The sequence below is a fragment of the Colius striatus genome, chromosome 16 (assembly GCF_028858725.1).
Source record: "Colius striatus isolate bColStr4 chromosome 16, bColStr4.1.hap1, whole genome shotgun sequence".
In the NCBI taxonomy this organism is placed as follows: Eukaryota; Metazoa; Chordata; class Aves; order Coliiformes; family Coliidae; genus Colius; species Colius striatus.
In genome coordinates this window covers 202,840-228,855 of record NC_084774.1, presented here as the reverse complement: position 1 = coordinate 228,855, position 26,016 = coordinate 202,840, and positions in this window count along the sequence as shown.

Sequence of the window (26,016 nt, the reverse complement as noted above, 5' to 3'; positions counted from 1 at the left end):
CTGGAACAAAAGGGGGGTCACTGGTTATCATCCAGCAGAATGTTACAATATCAAGCTATATTAAGAGAACAAGACGATGTGGAACTTAAGATAACTAACCATATCAACCCAGCAGAATTTCTTCACAGCAAACAGGAAGAAGGGGAGCTGGTTCATGATTGTGTAGAAACAATTGAACAGGTGTATGCGAGCCGAGCAGACCTAAAGGACACACCGTTAGAAGATTCAGATTGGGATCTCTTTACCGATGGATCTAGCTTTGTGGAAAATGGAACCAGATCGGAAGTTCTCGCCCTGTTGGATGCGGTACATAAACCAGAAAAGGTAGCAGTAATGCACATCAGGGGACATCGTAAAGAAGAAGGAAAGATATATCGAGGGAATGAACTAGCAGACATCACTGCTAAAGAAGCTGCTCGACAGGTTTGGACTCAGATGGCTTTAATACCAACCAAGGTGAGCCCTGTTTCTTGTTATATGATTCGGGGACCGAGCTATTCTGCCGATGATGAGAAATTGGCGACATATCTAAAGGCCCAGAAGAATGCAATTGGATGGTATGTAACGACAATGGGACAAGTGGTGGTGCCCAAAAATGTTATGAAGTCCATATTAGAGACTGAACACAATAAATGCCATTGGGGAGCAGAGGTGTTGGTAAAATTTTTGAAAAAAGAAATAATTTCCAACCAAATGTTAACGCTGGCGAAAAGGGTGAATGCCATGTGCCCAGTTTGTTTTATTAAAAAAAAAAAAAAAAAAAAAAAAAAAAAAATCCTATTGTAAGGAAACAGGTGCAGTTGAGAAAATTGCAAATAGGACCAGAGCCTGGAGATTATTGGCAAGTCGACTTTTCAGAACTTCCAAGGGCTCAGGGACTTAAATACCTGTTGGTGTATGTGTGCACCTTTTCGGGGTGGCCAGAAGCCTTCCCTTGTAGAACAAACCAAGCAAAGGAAGTGGTGAAAACTTTGTTGAAAGAAATAATACCTAGATTTGGAGTACCACTGGGATTATCATCAGATAGAGGCCCACATTTTGTGGCAGGGATAGTTCAGGAGGTGGCTAGGACGTTAGACATTACCTGGAATTTATACACTCCATGGAGACCCCAGTCTAGTGGTCAAGTAGAAGGGATGAATCAAACATTGAAAAATCAGATCAAAAAGATATGACAGGAGGCCAAACTTCAGTGGCCCCAAGCTTTGCCGTTAGCGTTACGTAGGATTAGGATAAAACCTAGGGAAAGGATAGGAGTAAGTCCGTACGAAATACTGTACGGCAAACCTTATCATGCCACCGTGTTAAAAGGAGACCCGCATGTATTGGGAGACCAGGTGATTTTTAACTATGTTATGTCACTTAACTGAGTTCTCAACGCCTTACGGGGTGCCCTTCAATGGAATCGGCCGCTCCCGCTGGAAAATCCAGTGCATGATATTCAACCGGGAGATCAGGTCTATGTGAAGAATTGGTTCACAGACTCACTGAGAGAGACATGGGACGGTCCCCATCAAGTGATCTTGACAACTTTCACAGCCATAAAGGTAGCGGGAATCGACGCTTGGATCCACTACACTCGAGTCAAGAAGGTTCCAACCGAGTAGGAAACCCAAGTGGTATCCCCCACTCGAATGATATTTCGAGCCAAACAGCATTCTTAACTGTTGTACTGTTGATATTATTGAAAATGGTATCGGTCAATGGATTTGTATTTGTCACTGTTACAGAGCCTGTGGTTACTGTTATGGAAGGGATGGATGTCAATTTAACCTGTGACATTGCTGATGACCAAGGAGCTGGAGCCGAGGAAATAATTGCGGTTTGGAAACAAGGACAAACCAGACTGACTGCAAGTATTGTTACTGTTTGGAATAAGGATACCCAAAAAGGAAGTGTTACCTTGCAATTGACTAATTTAACGTTAGGAGAAGCAGGAGTATACATGTGTTTGGTGTTAATTCGGGAAAATTTTGATTATAAGCGAATAGATTTGAGAGTAGTACCTTGGTCCCCGATTCAGGAGGGAGTAGAAGTAATACCAAAAATAGCTTTAATGGATATGTGGGATGGCCCACCCTTGAGGATAAAACTGCACTTTTACTTCACAAAGAGAATGTGAAGCCCTGGTTCAAGTTAAATGGTGGAAAATGGGACCTCAAGGACTGTGGGACAGGATCGAGGAAGGAATCAGTTGGTGGAATGTGGGGAACAGAGGGATAGGATGGCTGAATTATACTCAACCTCTGTTGGGTAAGGTGGATGGACAATATCTATGTGTAGTTGTATGTGGACCCTACTCTAATTATGGAAAAAGAAATGTGCAGGGCCGACCTCATTTGAATCAAGGAATTAGGGCCACACAAGGGGTGTATCAGGCCAATGAAGGGAAAATAGTTATTTTAACATGTAAAGTGAATCCCAGAATGAGTTTTTCAGATTTTGGGTGGTGGTTTGGAGATAGCAGTATATAGCCTGGAAGGAAATATCGGATAGAGAAAAGGTTAGGCGGCACCATAGTATTAATAATAAATGACGTATAGTCAGATGATGAAGGGATGTATTGGTGTTGGATAGCCAAAGATGCATGGTGGGCCCACTCTAGGATGTTAGTATCATTAATTAGAGGCAAATATAGCCGAAGGAGAATACGGGATCTAGGAAATGGGACAATAAACTTCCATCAAGATGAAGGACGGGAAAACTTAGTGGTTGGGTTGATTAGAGATTTTGGAATGATTCAGAATGTATCTAAAATTACAGCATGTTTGCCACTACCTCAGGCTGCAGATGAACCTATACCCTGGAGAATTATTCCAATAACAACCATGCCAGAAACCTCTGTTAATTTTACTTGGAACTGCAGGCAAGTATCAATAAAGTATGAAGAGTGGATAAATGGGTGTTTAATACAGGGCGATTTAACGGAAAAGGAGTGTAGATCATTGCCGGGGTATTATAGATGGGTTAGAACAGGTCCTTATGGGAGAGGTGGCAATATTAAAGGTCGCTGTACAGTAGATAGTACTATTCCAATAATTGGATATTGGTGTAGTAGCACAAAAATAAAAGTCGAAAAGATTAGGAATGAAGAGATCTGCCTGAATGTTACACAACAACAAACTTTGGAAGATGAATGGGACACAGTATGGGGACCTGGTTTGTTGGAATCATATAGTTACCTAGGTCCAGTACAATGGTGTATACAATGGACAGGGGAGAAAGATCAGACTCACGATAGTGTGATGGCTACATACACTTCCTTGAGACCATCCAGAGATCAGAAAGAAATATGGAACTGTACGAAAGTTTTTACTTGTGACTCCCCAGGAGTCAGATAGGTTTAGTCCCTGTTCGAGTTCTGCTGAAATGGGGGTGTGAATGTCGGGGATATAATCATACGATTAAAGACTAAATAAAGGGAGATGTACATGAGAAAGGGATGTATGGAAAAAGGGTCATTAGTTGCAAATCCACCACAATCAGAAGTCCAAGAAACTTAGTTTGGGTTATGGGTCATGGACAATGGACCACCCATTTACCAATTGATGGTCCAGTAACTCAAATAACCTTGGGAGTTCCACATTATGCCCATTTTGGAGACAATCTAAATTAGAAACAAGGATAGCTCGGAAGAAAAGGGAAATAGGTGATGATATCAAGGTAGAAGATGAGTGGCATGAACCAAGTGATGGAGTAAAATTTGGCTGGGCTTTAGAGTCTTTGTTTGCACAGGTTGCATCTTACCGTAATAGGGAAATGTTGTATAAGCTACTGGGCCAGACTAAAAGATTAGCAGCAGCCACCAAGAAAGGGTTTAAGGATATGAATTTGAAGCTACAGGCAACTAGCAGAATGACTTTGCAGAATAGAATGGCCTTAGATATGTTGCTGCTGCGGGAACATGGGGTCTGTGGTTACCTGAGCAAAAGAATTGATCACTGCTGTATCCATATTCCAAACATGACAATCGAAGTAGAAAAAGATATTTTACAATTGGAGAAGGTTAAAACCGAAGCCAAAGAAATTGAAAAAGAAGCTCAACATAATTGGACAGGAGCAATATTTGATTCATTGGGGCTCCAGGTCTCTGGGTGGATTTCCTCAGTCATCCAATATATAATTATGTTTGTTATACTACTGATGATAATTTATATAGTTTACAAGTGTATTTTAGGAACCATTACCAGAGAAAAGCTCAACACCTGCAGATTAATGAATGCGATGACCAGAAATGGAACTGGAAATGGGTCTCCTCCTCCATCATATAAGGAAATCACTACTTGAGACACGGACAATAAAGACAGATGATGTTGAGCATCCTTGCAAGATAGAAGAATGCTCAAAAGGGGGGACTTGTTAGCATTACTGTATATGGAAAGTTAGAAGTAGTTAGGCTAAGGTCTGTATCGAGGCCTAATGAGCAGTGTGGGATGTTGATGTAACCTAGCAGTCTAGGGAACTAGTGGGGCATGCTGAGCTTGTGCATTCTTGCTTAAACAAAGCAAAGAGATTAGTGAAGAATACTGAAGGCTGAATCTTGTTTTTCTCAAAGAAATCGTTATCTCGAATGTTTACCTGTTTGTTATCTATGGAAATTTCTTGTTGTGGATTCAGATAAGCATAGTCTCAAGTAACTACATGAAAGAGCACAACATAATCCTAATGTCTAAGAAAACTGGTAAACATCACGGGGACCTGATGAAGTAATCATTTGTGGAAAGTATATAAACTCTGTGAAATTTTCTGTTAGTGGGGGCTCTGACTTTGGACACTAGTCCTCAGGTCCCTAGGGCCCTCAATAAAGCACCGCATAAAACGACCTCGGTTGTTTTGTGTTTTCCTTCGGGAACGGGCAGCATAGTCAGCGGTATAACTTAACAGACAAAATGTATTTTATTCAATGGGAGCTGAACCGGAAAAGTGTGGTATTGAAGATAGCTCCCACAGGAAAGCAGCTGCAAATGTGACACTGTGCTGGCTGATAGACTGCATGGGGACCTACTTACTACTGTTGCTGGGGTCTACCTTCCTGCTTTCTTGTAGCTCCCATATTCAGTGGCATAACTTAACAGACAAAATGTATTTTATTCAATGGGAGCTGAGGAGAAAAAGTGTGGTATTAAAGATAGCTCCCACAGGAAAGGATCTGCAAATGTGACACCGTGCTGGCTGATAGACTGCATGGGGACCTACTTACTACTGTAGCTGGGGTCTGCCTTCCTGCTTTCTTGTAGCTCCCATACTCAGTGGCATAACTTAACAGACACATGTATTTTTTCAATGGGAGCTAATGAGAAAAAGTGTGGTATCAAAGATAGCTCCCACAGGAAAGCAGCTGCAAATGTGACACCGTGCTGGCTGATAGACTGCATGGGGTCCTATTTACTACTGTAGCTGGGGTCTTGTCGAGGAGTGGTTAAGGGAGAATGGACATGGATCCCAGGGTATAATGTTAGGCCCGATGGGCCAAGGCAATCTGACTTCCAGTTATATGAATTTAATGCACAATCAAGACCAGAGTCAGAGCCATGGTTAAAGCAGTTTCTGTCATGTAGACAGCAGGCCGCTTTCTCTTCCTTCAAGGTCGGGCTGTTTTCAGCTAACGAGGTAACAGCCCAAGGTGGAAAACAAATACGGGGGAAGAACAAGATGGGAAAATGTGAGGGAGCTTGCTTATCGCAGAAACCGCAAGTAGGATGAGCATAAGAATGTAATCTATTAGCTGCTGTTGCTGAGCTAGCTTTGAAGCTGCTGTGTATATAAGTTAGAGCCTGCTCTCAATGAAGAAGAAGATTTCTGCTATCACTCACATTGAGTAGGACTGATTTCTTCCCACCCAGCTGAGAATCGGACCCTGGGTTGATCGCCGCATGAAGTAGGCTTCGTGCCTGGGTTTTTCAGGCTTTTGTGCCTGGGTTTCAGGCCTTCGTGCCTGGGTTTTTCAGGCCTTTGTGCCTGGGTTTTTCAGGCTTTTGTGCCTGGGTTTCAGGCCTGCCTTCCTGCTTTCTTGTAGCTCCCATACTCAGTGGCATAACTTAACATACACATGTATTTTATTCAATGGGAGCTGAACAGAAAAAGTGTGGTATTGAAGATAGCTCTCACAGGAAAGCAGCTGCAAATGTGACACCGTGCTGGCTGATAGATTGCATGGGGACCTACTTAGTACTGTAGCTCTGGTCTGCCGACCTGCTTTCTTGTAGCTCCCATATTCAGTGGCATAACTTAACAGACACATGTATTTTTTCAATGGGAGCTGAGGAGAAAAAGTGTGGTATTGAAGATAGCTCCCACAGGAAAGGAGCTGCAAATGTGACACCGTGCTGGCTGATAGACTGCATGGAGACCTACTTACTACTGTAGCTGGGGTCTGCCTTCCTGCTTTCTTGTATCTCCCATACTCAGTGGTATACCTTAATAGACACATGTATTTTTTCAATGGGAGCTGAACAGAAAAAGTGAGGTATTGAAGATAGCTCTCACAGGAAAGCACCTGCAAATGTGACACCGTGCTGGCTGATAGATTGCATGGGGACCTACTTAGTACTGTAGCTCTGGTCTGCCGACCTACTTTCTTGTAGCTCCCATAGTCAGTGGTATACCTTAACAGACACGTATTTTTTCAGTGGGAGCTGAGGAGAAAAAGTGTGGTATTGAAGATAGCTCCCACAGGAAAGCAGCTGCAAATGTGACACCGTGCTGGCTGATAGACTGCATGGAGACCTACTTACTACTGTAGCTGGGGTCTGCCTTCCTGCTTTCTTGTTGCTCCCATACTCAGTGGTATACCTTAACAAACACATGCATTTTTTCAATGGGAGCAGAACAGAAAAAGTGTGGTATTGAAGGTAGCTCCCACAGGAAAGAAGCTGCAAATGTGACACCGTGCTGGCTGATAGACTGCATGGGGACCTACTTACTACTGTAGCTCTGGTCTGCCGACCTGCTTTCTTGTAGCTCCCATACTCAGTGGCATAACTTAATAGACAAAATGTATTTTATTCAATGGGAGCTGAAGATAAAAAGTGTGGTATTGAAGGTAGCTCCCACAGGAAAGCAGCTGCAAATGTGACACCGTGCTGGCTGATAGACTGCATGGAGACCTACTTACTACTGTAGCTGGGGTCTGCCGTCCTGCTTTCTTGTAGCTCCCATACTCAGTGGCATAACTTAACAGACACATGTATTTTTTCAATGGGAGCTGAGGAGAAAAAGTGTGGTATTGAAGATAGCTCCCACAGGAAAGGAGCTGCAAATGTGACACCGTGCTGGCTGATAGACTGCATGGAGACCTACTTACTACTGTAGCTGGGGTCTGCCTTCCTGCTTTCTTGTAGCTCCCATACTCAGCGGTATAATTTAACAGACAAAATGTATTTTTTACAATGGGAGCTGAACAGAAAAAGTGTGGTATTGAATATAGCTCCCACAGGACAGCAGTTGCAAATGTGACACCGTGCTGGCTGATAGACTGCATGGAGACCTACTTACTACTGTAGCTGGCATCTGCCTTCCTGCTTTCTTGTAGCTCCCATACTGAGTGGTATACCTTAACAGACAAAATGTATTTCATTCAATGGGAGCTGAACAGAAAAAGTGTGGTATTGAAGATAGCTCCCACAGGAAAGCAGCTGCAAATGTGACACCGTGCTGGCTGATAGACTGCATGGGGACCTAGTTAATACTGTAACTGGGGTCTGCCTTCCTGCTTTCTTGTAGCTCCCATACTCAGCGGTATAATTTAGCAGACAAAATGTATTTTTTACAATGGGAGCTCAACAGAAAAAGTGTGGTATTGAAGATAGCTCCCACAGGACAGCAGTTGCAAATGTGACACCGTGCTGGCTGATAGACTGCATGGAGACCTACTTACTACTGTAGCTGGGGTCTGCCTTCCTGCTTTCTTGTAACTCCCATATTCAGTGGTATACCTTAACAGACAAAATGTATTTCATTCAATTGGAGCTGAACAGAAAAAGTGTGGTATTGAAGATAGCTCCCACAGGAAAGCAGCTGCAAATTTGACACTGTGCTGGCTGATAGACTGCATGGGGACCTAGTTAATACTGTAACTGGGGTCTGCCTTCCTGCTTTCTTGTAGCTCCCATACTCAGTGGCATAACTTAACATCCACATGTATTTTGTCAAAGGGAGCTGAGGAGAAAAAGTGTGGCATTGAAGATAGCTCCCAAAGGAAAGCAGCTGCAAATGTGACACCGTGCTGGCTGATAGACTGCATGGGGACCTACTTACTACTGTAGCTGGGGTCTGCCTTCCTGCTTTCTTGTAGCTCCCATACTCAGTGGCATAACTTAACAGACACATGTATTTTTTCAATGGGAGCTGAAGATAAAAAGTGTGGTATTGAAGATAGCTCCCACAGGAAAGCAGCTGCAAATGTGACACCGTGCTGGCTGATAGACTGCATGGGAACCTAATTACTACTGCAGCTGGGGTCTGCCTTCCTGCTTTCTTGTAGCTCCCATACTCAGCGGTGTAATTTAACAGACAAAATGTATTTTTTCAATGGGAGCTGAACAGAAAAAGTGTGGTATTGAAGATAGCTCCCACAGGACAGCAGTTGCAAATGTGACACCGTGCTGGCTGATATACTACATGGAGACGTACTTACTACTGTAGCTGGGATCTGCCTTCCTGCTTTCTTGTAGCTTCCATACTGAGTGGCATAACTTAACATACACATGTATGTTGTCAAAGGGAGCTGGGGATAAAAAGTGTGGTATTGAAGATAGCTCCCACAGGAAAGCAGCTACAAATGTGACACTGTGCTGGCTGATAGACTGCATGCGGACCTATTTAATAATGTACCTGGGGTCTGCCTTCCTGCTTTCTTGTAGCTCCCATACTCAGTGGCATAACTTAACAGACACATGTATTTTGTTAAAGGGAGCTGAGGATAAAAACTGTGGTATTGAAGATAGCTCCCACAGGAAAGCAGCTGCAAATGTGACACCGTGCTGGCTGATAGACTGCATGGGGACCTACTTACTACTGTAGCTGGGGTCTGTCTTCCTGCTTTCTTGTAGCTCCCATACTCAGTGGCATAACTTAACAGACACATGTATTTTTTCAATGGGAGCTAAGGATAAAAAGTGTGGTATTGAAGATAGCTCCCACAGGAAAGGAGCTGCAAATGTGACACCGTGCTGGCTGATAGACTGCATGGGAACCTAATTACTACTGTAGCTGGGGTCTGCCTTCCTGCTTTCTTGTAGCTCCCATACTCAGCGGTATAATTTAACAGACAAAATGTATTTTTTACAATGGGAGCTGAACAGAAAAAGTGTGGTATTGAATATAGCTCCCACAGGACAGCAGTTGCAAATGTGACACCGTGCTGGCTGATAGACTACATGGAGACCTACTTACTACTGTAGCTGGCATCTGCCTTCCTGCTTTCTTGTAGCTCCCATACTGAGTGGTATACCTTAACAGACAAAATGTATTTCATTCAATGGGAGCTGAACAGAAAAAGTGTGGTATTGAAGATAGCTCCCACAGGAAAGCAGCTGCAAATTTGACACTGTGCTGGCTGATAGACTGCATGGGGACCTAGTTAATACTGTAACTGGGGTCTGCCTTCCTGCTTTCTTGTAGCTCCCATACTCAGTGGCATAACTTAACATCCACATGTATTTTGTCAAAGGGAGCTGAGGATAAAAACTGTGGTATTGAAAATAGCTCCCACAGGAAAACAGCTGCAAATGTGACACCGTGCTGGCTGATAGACTGCATGGGGACCTACTGACTACTGTAGCTGGGGTCTGCCTTCCTCCTTTCTTGTAGCTCCCATACTCAGTGGCATAACTTAACAGACACATGTAGTTTTTTAATGGGAGCTGAGGAGAAAAAGTGTGGTATTGAAGATAGCTCCCACAGGAAAGCAGCTGCAAGTGTGACACCGTGCTGGATGATAGACTGCATGGGGACCTACTTACTACTGTAGCTGGTGTCTGCCTTCCTGCTCTCTTGTACCTCCCATACTCAATGGTATAATTTAACAGACAAAATATATTTCATTCAATGGGAGCTGAACAGAAAAAGTGTGGTATTGAAGATAGCTCCCACAGGAAAGGAGCTGCAAATGTGACACCGTGCTGGCTGATAGACTACATGGGGACCTACTTACTACTGTAGCTGGGGTCTGCCTTCCTGCTTTCTTGTAGCTCCCATATTCAGTGGTATACCTTAACAGACAAAATGTATTTCATTCAATGGGAGCTGAACAGAAAAAGTGTGGTATTGAAGATAGCTCCCACAGGAAAGCAGCTGCAAATGTGACACCGTGCTGGCTGATAGACTGCATGGGGACCTACTGACTACTGTAGCTGGGGTCTGCCTTCCTCCTTTCTTGTAGCTCCCATACTCAGTGGCATAACTTAACAGACACATGTAGTTTTTTAATGGGAGCTGAGGAGAAAAAGTGTGGTATTGAAGATAGCTCCCACAGGAAAGCAGCTGCAAGTGTGACACCGTGCTGGATGATAGACTGCATGGGGACCTACTTACTACTGTAGCTGGTGTCTGCCTTCCTGCTCTCTTGTACCTCCCATACTCAATGGTATAATTTAACAGACAAAATATATTTCATTCAATGGGAGCTGAACAGAAAAAGTGTGGTATTGAAGATAGCTCCCACAGGAAAGGAGCTGCAAATGTGACACCCTGCTGGCTGATAGACTACATGGGGACCTACTTACTACTGTAGCTGGGGTCTGCCTTCCTGCTTTCTTGTAGCTCCCATATTCAGTGGTATACCTTAACAGACAAAATGTATTTCATTCAATGGGAGCTGAACAGAAAAAGTGTGGTATTGAAGATAGCTCCCACAGGAAAGCAGCTGCAAATGTGACACCGTGCTGGCTGATAGACTGCATGGGGACCTACTTGCTATTGTAGCTGGGATCTGTCTTCCTGCTTTCTTGTAGCTCCCATACTGAGTGGCATAACTTAACATCCACATGTATTTTGTCAAAGGCAGCTCGGGATAAAAAGTGTGGTATTGAAGATAGCTCCCACAGGAAAGCAGCTGCAAATGTGACAAGGTGCTGGCTGTTACACTGCATGGGGACCTACTTAATACTGTAGCTGGGGTCTGCCTTCCTGCTTTCTTGTAGCTCCCATATTCAGTGGTATACGTTAACAGACAAAATGTATTTTATTCAATGGGATCTGAACAGAAAAACTTTGGTATTGAAGATAACTCCTGTCGCTATTGAGAGACGGAGACGCAACTTGATGCAAGCAAGGTGTCTGTTTTATTATTCACAAACAGCATATTTATATACTCCCAAAGCCAGCGTGTCACACGCTGATTGGTACAATGAACCAATCATCTCATACACATCTCAGAAGCTGAGCTCCTGATAGGCTAATAAAAAACATACGACCCTGCCAAGAGATTATTATGTTGCAAGACTAGATAAGTTTCAAAGTTTGCTTAACAGGGTCCTAAGATCCTATTGCTAAACAGAATGTTCTTATCTGTAACCACAAGTTCCTGTTCTTCTGTATCAACTTCTGCATGTTGTAATTTTCCACTGTCCTCAATACTTCTTCATACTGACACAACAAGCCCAAAGGCCAAAGCTAACTTTATGGCTTACAATATATACAATCACTAATATTCCACAAGCTCAAATAACTTTTATCTCCACATAGCCCACATCTCCCCCTTTTTGTTTTTAAGCATCATCTGCTTCCCAAGGTTTGCGTCCGACTAGTTCAAGGACATTTCGTTTCACTAGCTCTTCTGTAATGGGAGCTTTCGTCAGGTCTTGCTGTTGTACAAAAAGAATCTTATTGACAGAGGCAGCTAAAGATTTTTGTAAACACTGCAAAATACATGGAATCATTACCAATAATATACAAACTACTAAAAGAATCAAAACTCCTTGTTTAAGTAAGTCTTTCAGCCAACCCGTAATTCCCCAAGATGCCAACCATCCATCAAATCCATCCACTCCTTCTTGTACATTGTGAATCCTTTCTCGCAGCTCTGCAATTTGCTTATGAATACTCACAGAATGATCGGACAGATTCATACAACACATCCCTTCAAATTCCTGACATCCATGTCCATGGGCTAACAAAAGAAAATCTATAGCGGCACGATTTTGTAATACGGCATGTCGCAAGCTATCTACATCTTGGGCTAGTCCTGACAAGATGTCAGAGGTTGTATTAAACTCTTTAACCGCCCAACATGCTAATTTTTTCATGTTCCTCCAATTACCTGCGGCCTGTTACGTTCTGATAATACATTAATAAGTTTAATGTTTTTTTATCACCATTTTGGGCTAAAAACCTTTTCCATCCATCACCAAAATAAACTACTCCAGTCCCATTAACAGGTAAAATTGTGGGGCTCATCCCGGAACAGTTCGCGCGATTTGAAATATTCTGCCATTCCCCTTGTGGAGGGAAGGAGCCCCAGAGCTCTAGCTCTTGAAATGGTAATGGGTTGGAGATATTGAGCATCTGGATTAATCCTTGCTGAAACATAGCTCCTTGTTCTACGGGCCAGTAGCTACTCTTTATACACTCTCCTCGACTATTATCTGTTCGCCATTGCCAATATGTGCTATTAAGGTTATTCGACAAATCAGAGTTATTCACATAACCTAAAAAATCATCCAGGTTTACATATGGATAACCAATTAAACATGTTCTAAACGGATCACCAACTTGTGCCAGGGACAGACAAAAGTCTGTAGTCCCGGTGCGATTGGCCCATGTGAGCCATACATTAGCACGAGGGTCGACATGGTGCAAATCAAATCTTGCCGTTATGCTCACGGCCATGCTCATAATAATTGCAACTATTCCTTTGCCCATGTCTTTAACTAAAGATCCAACAGTTACACAGTCTTCAATGGGGATACTAAAGTTCCCGCTTATTGATTTTCAAAATTGATGTCATTCAGGAGCGGTGTTCTCATCTTCGCTCACCGATTCCAAGGTGTCTTCCGCTGACCGCTGCTGTAATGTCTCTCTAAAGGGTCTCACCCTTTTTGCTGGAATCCAACGAGGACCTCTTTCTGTGGAGACACAAGCATAACCTCTGCCCCATGTAATGAGGGGATAGGGTCCCATTATCTTACCTGATTCTGGATCTCAAACCAAAACGGGCGGCTTCACCCTGGGCTCAAAGAATTTGTTTGTACAAAAATGTCGAACTACCGGAGGATTATTATCTAACAAAGAACAATTCAAAAAATTAAAAACATATAAGGCTTTCTGTAATCTCTCTCCTGGTGTGTCAGTTCCTACTCCCCCTTTTTGTTTTTGTAATAGCCGCTTGAGGGTCTGATGGGAACGCTCTATCAGAGCTTGACCCGTTGGGGAGTGAGGAATGCCGGTGGTATGTGAAATTCCCCAAGATACAAAAAAGTCAGTTAGGGATTTAGAAATATATGCGGGACCATTGTCTGTTTTTATCCGGGAGGGCACTCCCAGGGTGGCAAAAGCACACATTAGATGTTTGCGAACATCTCGTACCTTTTCTCCGGCATGACAAGAAGCAAACAGCATTCCAGAAAATGTATCAATCGAACAGTGAATATACTTCAAAGGCCCAAATTCAGCAAAATGGGTAACATCTGTTTGCCATAATTGAAGGCTTTGCAAACCCCTGGGATTAACCCCTCCTGCTATCGAAGGAAAAGAGTGTCTTTGACAGTCGGGACAAGTGGCAATAATACTATTAGCCTGCTGAGGCGTAAGGTTAAACTGTCGTTTTAGGCCTCCGGCATTTTGGTGAAAAAAAGAATGGCTAAGTCGAGCTTGTGCTAAACGGTCAGGTAACACCTGTACAGGTAACGTGAGCATATCCGCCTGTCGGTTTCCTTCAGCAATAAACCCAGGTAACGAAGTATGGGATCTAACATGCATAATAAAATAAGGATGATGGCGAGAGTTTAAAAGAAAGATAAGTTCTTGTAACAAAATAAATAAAGCGACATGAGAAACATCACGGAGTACCGAGGCTTCTGCTCGTTGAACAATTCCTGCAACATAAGCAGAGTCAGTGACTACATTGAGAGGAATAGACCATTTCCGAAAGGCACGAACCACAGCCGACAACTCTGTTATTTGAGGAGAGCCCTGCACAGTTTCTATGTCAGAGTCCCAACGTCCAGACTTATCGTTCCACCAAAGAATGACAGACCTGTGGGTTTTTCCCGATCCATCTGTAAAAACAGTAAAGGCCTGTAGAGGCTGATCACTTCTTTTTGGTATCGGCAACAGATGGAAGTCGACATGTAACAGTTTATGAGAAGGTGGATGCGAGGTGAGTTGTCCTGCATAGTTGGCCAAAGCTATCCCTAGAGCGTCCAATTGTTGTAATAACCATTGCAAATAAACTGCTGTCACTGGCAAACAAATAAGGGTAAAATCTGTCCCTGCCAGAGTCAACAGTCTCTGCCGGGCCTTGATGACAAGGGATGCAAACATTTCATGCTGTGTCGAGATAGTTTTTGTTGCTTGATTGGGTAAAAAAACCCACTCAATAACCAATAAAGGGTCCGGTTTCTGGTCATCCCACTGGAAGATTAACGCATGAGGCTGCTGCACAGGGTTTAGAATGATGAGTTGAAAAGGCAACTCAGGTGCATACCGCTGCGCTTGTCTGCTGGTAATTGCTGTGGCAACCTTTTGTAACGCATTCATAGCTGCATTGTCAAGGCTTCGTGGAGCACACAAGTTTGTATCTCCTCTAAGCATTTGGAACAATGGATTCAAATCTGTATTTGTAATACCAAGTAAAGGCCGCACCCAGTTAATTGTTCCCAACAGCTTCTGTACGTCATGCAAGTTTTTTACATTAGCACGTATCTGTAAAGGTTGTGGAACAATAGTCTGAGTTCTGATATGCCACCCGAGATATTTCCAAGGTGGTAGTCTCTGTACCTTCTCTGGTGCAATACAGAGGTCTGCTGATTTGACGGCAGTCATGACAAGGGCTACGGCTTCCTCCATGACTTCTTGGCGCTGCGCTGCCACAAGAATGTCATCCATGTAATGATATATCAACACTTTAGGCATTGCAATCCTAACGGGGTTAAGTATCTTAGCTACAAACCATTGACATATTGTGGGGCTGTTCTTCATTCCCTGTGGCAACACAACCCAATGATATCTCTGCAAAGGAGCCTGCATATTGATGCTAGGGACTGAAAAAGCAAATTTAGGGGCATCATCTGGATGCAATGGAATATTAAAAAAACAATCTTTAAGATCAATAACAGTTAAGTGCCAATCACGAGGAATCATAGTTGGTGATGGTAGCCCGGGCTGTAGGGCTCCCATGTCCTCCATAGCATCATTAATTTTTCTCAAGTCATGGAGCAAGCGCCACTTGCCAGTCTGTTTTCGGATAACAAAAATTGGCGAATTCCAGGGACTTGTAGAGGGAACAATATGTCCCTCAGAGAGCTGCTCTGCAACTAATTCTTGGAGGGCGTGAAGTTTTTCTATAGGTAGGGGCCATTGATCGACCCAAATAGAAGAATTAATCTTCCACGTTAATTTCAGGGTTCCACGCCCTGCAATGGCCCCACCTAAAAAGGCTTTTCAATAGTTTGAATAGACATACCCCACTGAGATAATACGTCACGTCCCCATAAAACCATAGGGACAGGTAGAACAAATGGTTTAACAGAAGCTGTTTGACCGCTTGAGTCCTGAATCTGAATCAAATCAGAGCTTTGCCGACTAGTTCCATAGCCCCCTATTCCGGCCAGCGCCTGAGAAACATTTGCCAGCGGCCACTGTGGGGGCCACTTGGCTTGAGAAATAACCGTAACATCAGCCCCTGTATCAATAATTCCACTCAAAAACACTCGGTGATCCCCGCGAACTAGAGTACAGCGGCACATGGGGCGCTTCTGGGTGATAGATTGGACCCATAAAATCTCAGACACTCCTGTAGAGCCAAAAGCTTCCTGTCTTTGTTTCGGCTGGCCATCAGACTGGGGGCTAATTGTCTTAGGGATTAAAATTAATTGCGCTATTTTACTATCTCTGGGTACAGTACAAGGTGGGAACGGAGTCCAGGCCATGATTTTAATTTCCGATTCGCTATCAGAATCAATTACTCCGGGTAATACAAAGAGACCCAATAGGGTAGCCGACGACCTCCCTATCAATAATGCTTGGGTCTGTGGTGGTAAAGGGCCAGTAACTTCAATAGACAACAGGTGAACAGAGGAGTCAAGTAAAGTTACTGTGTGGGAGGTTGTCAGGTCCAAGCCGGCGCTTCCTGTGGTTGCTGGGCAGAGGTCAGAAACCCTCCGGTTTCCTGCCCTCCCCCCTGCGTACGGAGAGGCGCCGGGGTTGGTCGCGGAATTTGTGTCTGCACGCCCCGTGGATTCGCGTTCAGCTGTCGGTTTCCCTGTATGGGACGCCCATTCACATCAAATCTAGATTTGCATTGGTTCGCAAAATGCCATCCCTTTTTACATTTAGGGCAGACACTAGGTGCTGGAGGTCTCTTCCCTTGTCCAATGTCACGACAATCTCTTTTGATATGCCCTGGTTTCCCACAACCAAAGCAGTTTTGCCTTTCGTTACCTCCCCCAGGCCCCTTCATGGCTGCAAAAGCGGCGGCCATTGCTTCATATTTATGATCCATCGTGCCAATCCTGTTACAAGCCTCAATCATCTCAATTATCGTGGGGTTCTGATTTGGAAGCGATTTTAAGAGTTTTTTACAATCGACATTGGCGTTTTCTACTGCTAATTTCAACAATAAGATCTCCCGAGCTTCAGCATTATCTATTTGTCGGTCCAGAGCCTGCTTCAGCCTATCTATAAACTGCATATATGGTTCTCGAGGCTCTTGAGTGATATTAGTGAAGACTTTTTGAGGCTTTTGGGAATCAGGAACTTTCATTAAGGCTCTTCTCGCTTCCTCCCGGACCGCTTCTAAAGCGTCTCGGGGGATGTCTCTAGCCTGAGCGGCTGGGTCTGCGTGTTGCCCTGTCCCAGTAAGATGTTCCATAGTTAAAGCTGCTAAAGCGGCATTAGCGTGCCCCGCATACCCCAATAAAATTGTTTGTAGCCCTAACCTCCATTGAGATTCCCACATTGTATACTGAGTCGGGGTTAACAACAATCGCACAAGAGATTTTAAATCATGCGGGGTCATGACATATGTATCAAATACAGAAGACAAAAGACTTACAAAATAAGGAGAAGACAGCCCATGCTCAGTGACCGTACGACGCAATTCCTTAATCACCGAAAAAGATAATGGTTCCCATTGAGCCGCCCCCCCCCTTCCTTGATAGATTACAGGAGCCACTATGGTTTGCGCTATTTCTAGTTCCCCTTCCTTTAGTGCTTGGCGCTTAATCTCTCCCCAAACATCATGGGGGCTAGGAGGGAACAGATCAGGCTCCTTTTCAGGGTCAATGGGTCCTGGATCAAAAGGATCATCCTCCGGTGGATAACCTGCAGCACAGGCTAACGGGGGTGGTGACAGAACCTGCGGGACTGGTACTGCTGAGGGCTGTGGAATTGGTGGTGCTGAAGCTGCCGAGGGCTGCACTCCCCCCTCTAAATCTCGCTGGCTCTGCTCCTGCGCCTTTATCGTCTCATAAATTAATCTCCACCGTGGGAGCATTCGTTGAGCCTCCTCATTTCCAGAAGTAGCTGCATCCCATAATTTTACCCCCACATCATCCCAAACATCTTGGGTGAAAATTGAAGAAGCAGTGACCGTGGGGATCTTAAACTGGACCCATTTAAGGATTAATTTAAGGTCCTGACCCGAAATGGTCTTTTTTCCATGCTTTTTAAACAAAGCTTTCATTAGTTCATAAACGTCTCTTTCAGGAGAACTTGTCTGATTCCCCATCTTTCAGTTTCCCGCAGCTCACCTCTCGTTCCAGACGGGGGCGATTAGCCGGCTTTTCCTGCTTCGTTTCAGCAGCTCCTTCAGTTCTGCGGGACTCGCAGCACGCCACCAGATAGGTGATTATCTGTCTCCGACGGACTCTTCACCAAGAATCACGTAGGGGTCACCATTTGCCGCGATTGAGAGACGGAGACGCAACTTGATGCAAGCAAGGTATCTGTTTTATTATTCACAAACAGCATATTTATATACTCCCAAAGCCAGCGTGTCACACGCTGATTGGTACAATCAACCAATCACCTCATACACATCTCAGAAGCTGAGCTCCTGATAGGCTAATAAAAAACATACGACCCTGCCAAGAGATTATTATGTTGCAAGACTAGATAAGTTTCAAAGTTTGCTTAACAGGGTCCTAAGATCCTATTGCTAAACAGAATGTTCTTATCTGTAACCACAAGTTCCTGTTCTTCTGTACCAACTTCTGCATGTTGTAATATTCCACTGTCCTCAATACTTCTTCATACTGACACAACAAGCCCAAAGGCCAAAGCTAACTTTATGGCTTATAATATATACAATCACTAATATTCCACAAGCTCAAATAAATTTATCTCCACATAGCCCACAAGCTCCCACAGGAAAGGAGCTGCAAATGTGACACCGTGCTGGCTGATAGATTTCATGGGGACCTACTTACTACTGTACCTGGGGTCTGCCTTCCTGCTTTCTTGTAGCTCCCATATTCAGCGGTATACCTTAACAGACACATTTATTTTTTCAATGGCAGCTGAGGAAAAAAAGTGTGGTATTGAAGATAGCACCCACAGGAAAGCAGCTGCAAATGTGACACCGTGCTGGCTGATAGAATGCATGGGGACCTACTTACTACTGTAGCTCGTGTCTGCCTTCCTGCTTTCTTGTAGCTCCCATATTCAGTGGTATACCTTAACAGACAAAATGTATTTCATTCAATGGGAGCTGAACAGAAAAAGTGTGGTATTGAAGATAGCTCCCACAGGAAAGCAGCTGCAAATGTGACACCGTGCTGGCTGATAGACTTCATGGGGACCTACTTACTACTGTAGCTGGGGTCTACCTTCCTCCTTTCTTGTAGCTCCCATACTCAGTGGCATAACTTAACAGACACATGTATTTTCTCAATGGGAGCTGAACAGAAAAAGTGTGGTATTGAAGATAGCTCCCACAGGAAAGCAGTTGCAAGTGTGACACCGTGCTGGCTGCTAGACTGCATGGGGACCTACTTACTACTGTAGCTGGGGTCTGCCTTCCTGCTTTCTTGTAGCTCCCATACTCAGCAGTATAATTTAACAGACAAAATGTATTTTATTTAATGGGAGCTGAACAGAAAAACTGTGGTATGGAAGATAGCTCCCACAGGAAAGGAGCTGCAAATGTGACACCGTGCTGGCTGATAGACTGCATGGGGACCTATTGACTACTGTAGCTGGGGTCTGCCTTCCTGCTTTCTTGTAGCTCCCATACTCAGTGGTATACCTGAACAAACACATGTATTTTTTCAATGGGAGCTGAGGAGAAAAAGTGTGGTATTGAAGATAGCTCCCACAGGAAAGCAGCTGCAAATGTGACACCGTGCTGGCTGATAGATTGCATGGGGACCTACTTACTACTGTAGCTGGGGTCTGCCTTCCTGCTTTCTTGTAGCTCCCATATTCAGTGGTATACCTTAACAGACAAAATGTATTTTATTCAATGGGAGCTGCACAGAAAAACTCTGGTATTGAAGATAGCTCCCACAGGAAAGCAGCTGCAAATGTGACACCGTGCTGGCTGATAGACTGCATGGGGACCTACTTACTACTGTAGCTGGGGTCTGCCTTCCTGATTTCTTGTAGCTCCGATACTCAGTGGCATAACTTAACAGACACATGTATTTTTTCAATGGGAGCTGAGGATAAAAACTGTGGTATTGAAGATATCTCCCACAGGAAAGCAGCTGCAAATGTGACACTGTGCTGGCTGATAGACTGCATGGGGACCTACTTACTACTGTAGCTGGGGTCTGCCTTCCTGCTTTCTTGTAGCTCCCATATTCAGTGGTATACCTTAACAGACACATTTATTTCTTTCAATGGGAGCTGAGGAGAAAAAGTGTGGTATTGAAGATAGCTCCCACAGGAAAGCAGCTGCAAATGTGACACCGTGCTGGCTGATAGACTGCATGGGGACCTACTTACTACTGTAGCTGGGGTCTGCCTTCCTGCTTTCTTGTAGCTCCCATATTCAGTGGTATACCTTAACAGACACATGTATTTTGTCAATGGGAGCAGAACAGAAAAAGTGTGGTATTGAAGATAGCTCCCACAGGAAAGGAGCTGCAAATGTGACATCGTGCTGGCTGATAGACTGCATGGGGACCTACTTACTACTGTAGTTGGGGTCTGCCTTCCTGCTTTCTTGTAGCTCCCATACTCAGTGGTATACCTTAACAGACACATGTATTTTTTCAATGGGAGCTGAACAGAAAAAGTGTGGTTTTGAAGATAGCTCGCACAGGAAAGCAGCCGCAAAAGTGACAAGGTGCTGGCTGATAGACTGCATGGAGACCTACTTACTACTGTAGCTGGGGTCTGCCTTCCTGCTTTCTTGTAGCTCCCATACTCAGTGGCATAACTTAACAGACAAAATGTATTTTTTTCAATGGGAGCTGAGGATAAAAATTGTGGTATTGAAGATAGCTCCCACAGGAAAGCAGCTGCAAATGTGACACCGTGCTGGCTGATAGACTACATGGGGACCTACTTACTACTGTAGCTGGGGTGTTGTCGAGGAGTGGTTAAGGGAGAATGGACATGGATCCCAGGGTATAATGTTAGGCCCGATGGGCCAAGGCAATCTGAGTTCTAGTTATATGAATTTAATGCACAATCAAGACCAGAGTTAGAGCCATGGTTAAACAGTTTCTGTCATGTAGGCAGCAGGCCGCTTTCTCTTCCTTCAAGGTCGGGCTGTTTTCAGCTAACGAGGTAACAGCCCAAGGTGGAAAACAACTACGGGGGAAAAACAAGATGGGAAAATGTGAGGGAGCTTGCTTATCGCAGAAACCGGAAGTAGGATGAGCATTAGAATGTAATCTATTAGCTGCTGTTGCTGAGCTAGCTTTGAAGCTGCTGTGTATATAAGTTAGAGCCTGCTATCAATGAAGAAGAAGATTTCTGCTATCACTCACATTGAGTAGGACTGATTTCTTCCCACCCAGCTGAGAATCGGACCCTGGGTTGATCGCCGCATGAAGTAGGCTTCGTGCCTGGGTTTTTCAGGCTTTTGTGCCTGGGTTTCAGGCCTTCGTGCCTGGGTTTCAGGCCTTCGTGCCTGGGTTACAGGCTTCGTGCCTGGGTTTTCAGGTTTCGTGCCTGTGTTTCAGGCTTCGTGCCTGGGTTTCAGGCCTTCGTGCCTGGGATTCAGGCTTCGTGCCTGGGTTTCAGGCCTTCGTGCCTGGGTTTCAGGCTTCAAGCCTGGGTTTTTCAGGCCAAGAGCCGAAAACTTTGCGGCAGGGTCTGCCTTCCTGCTTTCTTGTAGCTCCCATACTCAGTGCAATAACTTAACATACACATGTATTTTTTCAATGGGAGCTGAGGATAAAAACTGTGGTATTGAAGATAGCTCCCAGAGGAAAGGAGCTGCAAATGTGACACCGTGCTGGCTGATAGACTTCATGGGGACCTACTTACTACTGTAGCTGGGGTCTGCCTTCCTGCTTTCTTGTAGCTCCCATATTCAGTGGTATACCTTAACAGACACATGTATTTTCTCACTGGGAGCTGAGGAGAAAAAGTGTGCTATTGAAGATAGCTCCCACAGGAAAGGAGCTGCAAATGTGACACCGTGCTGGCTGATAGACTGCATGGAGACCTAGTAAGTAGGTCTCCATGCAGTCTATCAGCCAGCACGGTGTCACATTTGCAGCTGCTTTCCTGTGGGAGGTATCTTCAGTACCACACTTTTTCTCCTGAGCTCCCATTGAAAAAAATACATTTTGTCTCTTAAGTTATACCGCTGAGTATGGGAGCTACAAGAAAGCAGGAAGGCAGATCCCAGCTACAGTAGTAAGTAGGTCCCCATGCAGTCTATCAGCCAGTACTGTGTCACATTTGCAGTTGCTTTCCTGTGGGAGCTATCTTCAATACCACACTTTTTCTCCTCAGCTCCCATTGAAAAAAATACATTTTGTCTGTTAAGATATACCGCTGAGTAGGGAGCTACAAGAAAGCAGGAAGGCAGACCCCAGCTACAGTAGTAAGTAGGTCCCCATGCAGTCTGTCAGCCAGCACGGTGTCACATTTGCAGCTGCTTTCCTGTGGGAGCTATCTTCAATACCACACTTTCTCTCCTCAGCTGTCATTGAAAAAATACATTGTTTCTGTTAACTTATACCACAGTGTATGGTAGCTACAAGAAAGCAGGAAGGCAGACCCTAGCTACAGTAGTAAGTAGGTCCCCATGAAGTCTAACAAACAGCACGGTGTCACATTTGCAGCTACTTTCCTGTGGGAGCTATCTTCAATACCACACTTTTTCTCCTCAGCTCCCTTTGAAAAAATACACGTGTCAATTAAGGTATACCAATGAGAATGGGACCTACAAGAAAACAGGACGGTAGACCCCAACTACAGTAGAAAGTAGGTCTCCGTGCAGTCTATCAGCCAGCACGGTGTCACGTTTGCAGCTGCTTTCGTGTGGGAGTTATCTTCAATACCACACTTTTTCTCCTCAGCTCCCATTCAAAAAATACATGTGTCTATTAAGGTATACCAAGGAGAATGGGAGCTAAAAGAAAGCAGGAAGGCAGAACCCAGCTACAGTAGTAAGTAGGTCCACATGCAGTCTATCAGCCAGCACGGTGTCACATTTGCAGCTCCTTTCCTGTGGGAACTATCTTCAAAACCACAGTTTTTATCCTCAGCTCCCATTGAAAAAATACATGTGTATGTTAAGTTATGCCACTGGGTATGGGAGCTACAAGAAAGCAGGAAGGAAGACCCCAGCTACAGTAGTAAGTAGGTCTACGTGCAGTCTATCAGCCAGCACGGTGTCACATTTGCAGCTGCTTTCCTGTGGGAGCTATCTTCAATACCACACTTTTTCACCTCAGCTCCCATTGAATAAAATACATTTTTTCTGTTAAATTATACCGCTGAGTATGGGAGCTACAAGAAAGCAGGAAGGCAGACCCCAGCTACAGTAGTAAGTAGGTCCCCATGCAGTCTATCAGCCAGCAAGGTGTCACATTTGCAGCTGCTTTCCTGTGGGAGCTATCTTCAATACCACACTTTTTCTCCTGAGCACTCACTGAAAAAATACATCTGTCGGTTAAGTTATGCCACTGAATATGGCAGCTACAAGAAAGCAGGAAGGCAGACCCGAACTACAGTAGTAAGTAGGTCCCCATGCAGTCTATCAGCCAGCACGGTGTCACATTTGCAGCCCCTTTCCTGTGGGAACTATCTTCAATACCAAACTTTTTCTGTTCAGCTCCCATTGAAAAAAATACATGTCTCTTAAGGTATACCACTGAGTATGGGAGCTACAAGAAAGCAGGAAGGCAGATCCCAGGTACAGTAGTAAGTAGGTCCCCATGCATTCTATCAGCCAGCACGGTGTCACATTTGCATCTGATTTCCTGTGGGAGCTCTCTTCAATACCACACTTTTTCTGTTCTGTTCCCATTGAAAAAAATACATTTTGTCTTTTAATTTATACCACTGAGTATGGTAGCTACAAGAAAGCAGGAAGGTAGAAACCAGCTACAGTAGTAAGTAGGTCCCCATGCAGTCTATCAGCCAGCACGGTGTCACATTTGCAGCTGCTTTCCTGTGGGAGCTATCTTCAATACCACACTTTTTCACCTCAGCTCCCATTGAATAAAATACATTTTGTTTGTTAAATTATACCGCTGAGTATGGGAGCTAGAAGAAAGCAGGAAGGCAGACCCCAGCTACAGTAGTAAGTAGGTCCCCATGCAGTCTATCAGCCAGCACGGTGTCACATTTGCAGCTGCTTTCCTGTGGGAGCTATCTTAAATACCACACTTTTTCTCCTCAACTCCTATTGAATAAAATACATTTTGTTTGTTAAATTATACCGCTGAGTATGGGAGCTACAAGAAAGCAGGAAGGCAGACCCCAGCTACAATAGTCAGTAGGTCCCCATGCAGTTTATCAGCCAGCACGGTGTCACATTTGCAGTTCCTTTCCTGTGGGAGCTATCTTCAATACCACACTTTTTCTCCTCAGCTCCCATTGAAAAAATACATGTGTCTGTTAAGGTATAACAATGAGAATGGGAGCTACAAGAAAGCAGGAAGGCAGACCCCAGCTACAGTAGTAAGTAGGTCCCCATGCAGTCTATCAGCCAGCACGGTGTCACATTTGCAGCTGCTTTCCTGTGGGAGCTATCTTAAATACCACACTTTTTCTCCTGACCACTCATTGAAAAAATACATGTGTTTGTTAAGTTATGCCACTGAATATGGGAGCTACAAGAAAGCAGGAAGTCAGACCCCAGCTACAGTAGTAAGTAGGTCCCCATGCAGTCTAGCAGCCAGCACAGTGTCACATTTGCAGCTGCTTTCCTGGGGGAGCTATCTTCAATACCACTTTTTCTCCTCAGCTCCCATTGAAAAAAATACATTTCTATGTTACGTTATACCACTGAATATGGGAGCTACAAGAAAGCAGGAAGGTAGACCCCAGCTACAGTAGTAAGTAGGTCCCCATGCAGTCTATCAGCCAGCACGGTGTCACATTTGCAGCTGCTTTCCTGTGGGAGCTATCTTCAATACCACACTTTTTCTGTTCTTCTGCGATTGAAAAAATACATGTGTCTGTTAAGGTACACCACTGAATACGGGAGCTACAAGAAAGCAGAAAGGCAGACCCCAGCTGCAGTAGTAAGTAGGTCCCCATGCAGTCTATCAGCCAGCACCGTGTCACATTTGCACCTGCTTTCCTGTGGAAGCTATCTTCAATACCACAGTTTTTCTCCTCAGCGCCCATTGAAAAAATACATGTGTCTGTTAAGGTATACCACTGAGTATGGGAGCTACAAGAAAACAGGAAGTCAGACCCCAGCTACAGTAGTAAGTAATTCCCCATGCAGTCTGTCAGCAAGCACGGTGTCACATTTGCAGCTGCTTTGCTATGGGAGCTATCTTCAATACCACAGTTTTTCTCCTCAGCGCCCATTGAAAAAATACATGTGTCTGTTAAGGTATACCACAGAGTATGGTAGCTACAAGAAAGCAGGAAGGCAGACCCTAGCTACAGTAGTAAGTAGGTCCCCATGAAGTCTAACAAACAGCACGGTGTCACATTTGCAGCTCCTTTCCCTTGGGACCTATCTTCATTAACACACTTTTTCTGTTAATCTCCCTTTGAAAAAATACATGTGTCTAATAAGGTATACCAATGAGAATGGGAGCTACAAGAAAGAGGGAAGGCAGACCCCAGCTACAGTAGTAAGTAGGTCCCCATGCAGTCTATCAGCCAGCACGGTGTCACATTTGCAGCTGCTTTCCTGTGGGAGCTATGTTCAATACCACACTTTTTCTCCTGAGCACTCATTGAAAAAATACATCTGTCTGTTACGTTATGCCACTGAATATGGGAGCTACAAGAAAGCAGGAAGGCAGATCCCAGCTACTGTAGTAAGTAGGTCCCCATGCAGTCTATCAGCCAGTACGGTGTCACATTTGCAGCTGCTTTCCTGTGGGAGCTATCTTCAATACCACACTTTTTCTCCTCAACTCCCATTGAAAAAATACATGTGTCTAATAAGGTATACCAATGAGAATGGGAGCTAAAAGAATCAGGAAGGCAAACCCCAGCTACAGTAGTAAGTAGGTCCCCATGCAGTCTATCAGCCAGCACGGTGTCACATTTGCATCTGCTTTCCTGTGGGAGCTATCTTCAATACCACACTTTTTCTCCTGAGCTCCCGTTGAAAAAAATACATTTTGTCTCTTAAGTTATACCGCTGAGTATGGGAGCTACAAGAAAGCAGGAAGGCAGATCCCAGCTACAGTAGTAAGTAGGTCCCCATGCAGTCTATCAGCCAGTACTGTGTCACATTTGCAGTTGCTTTCCTGT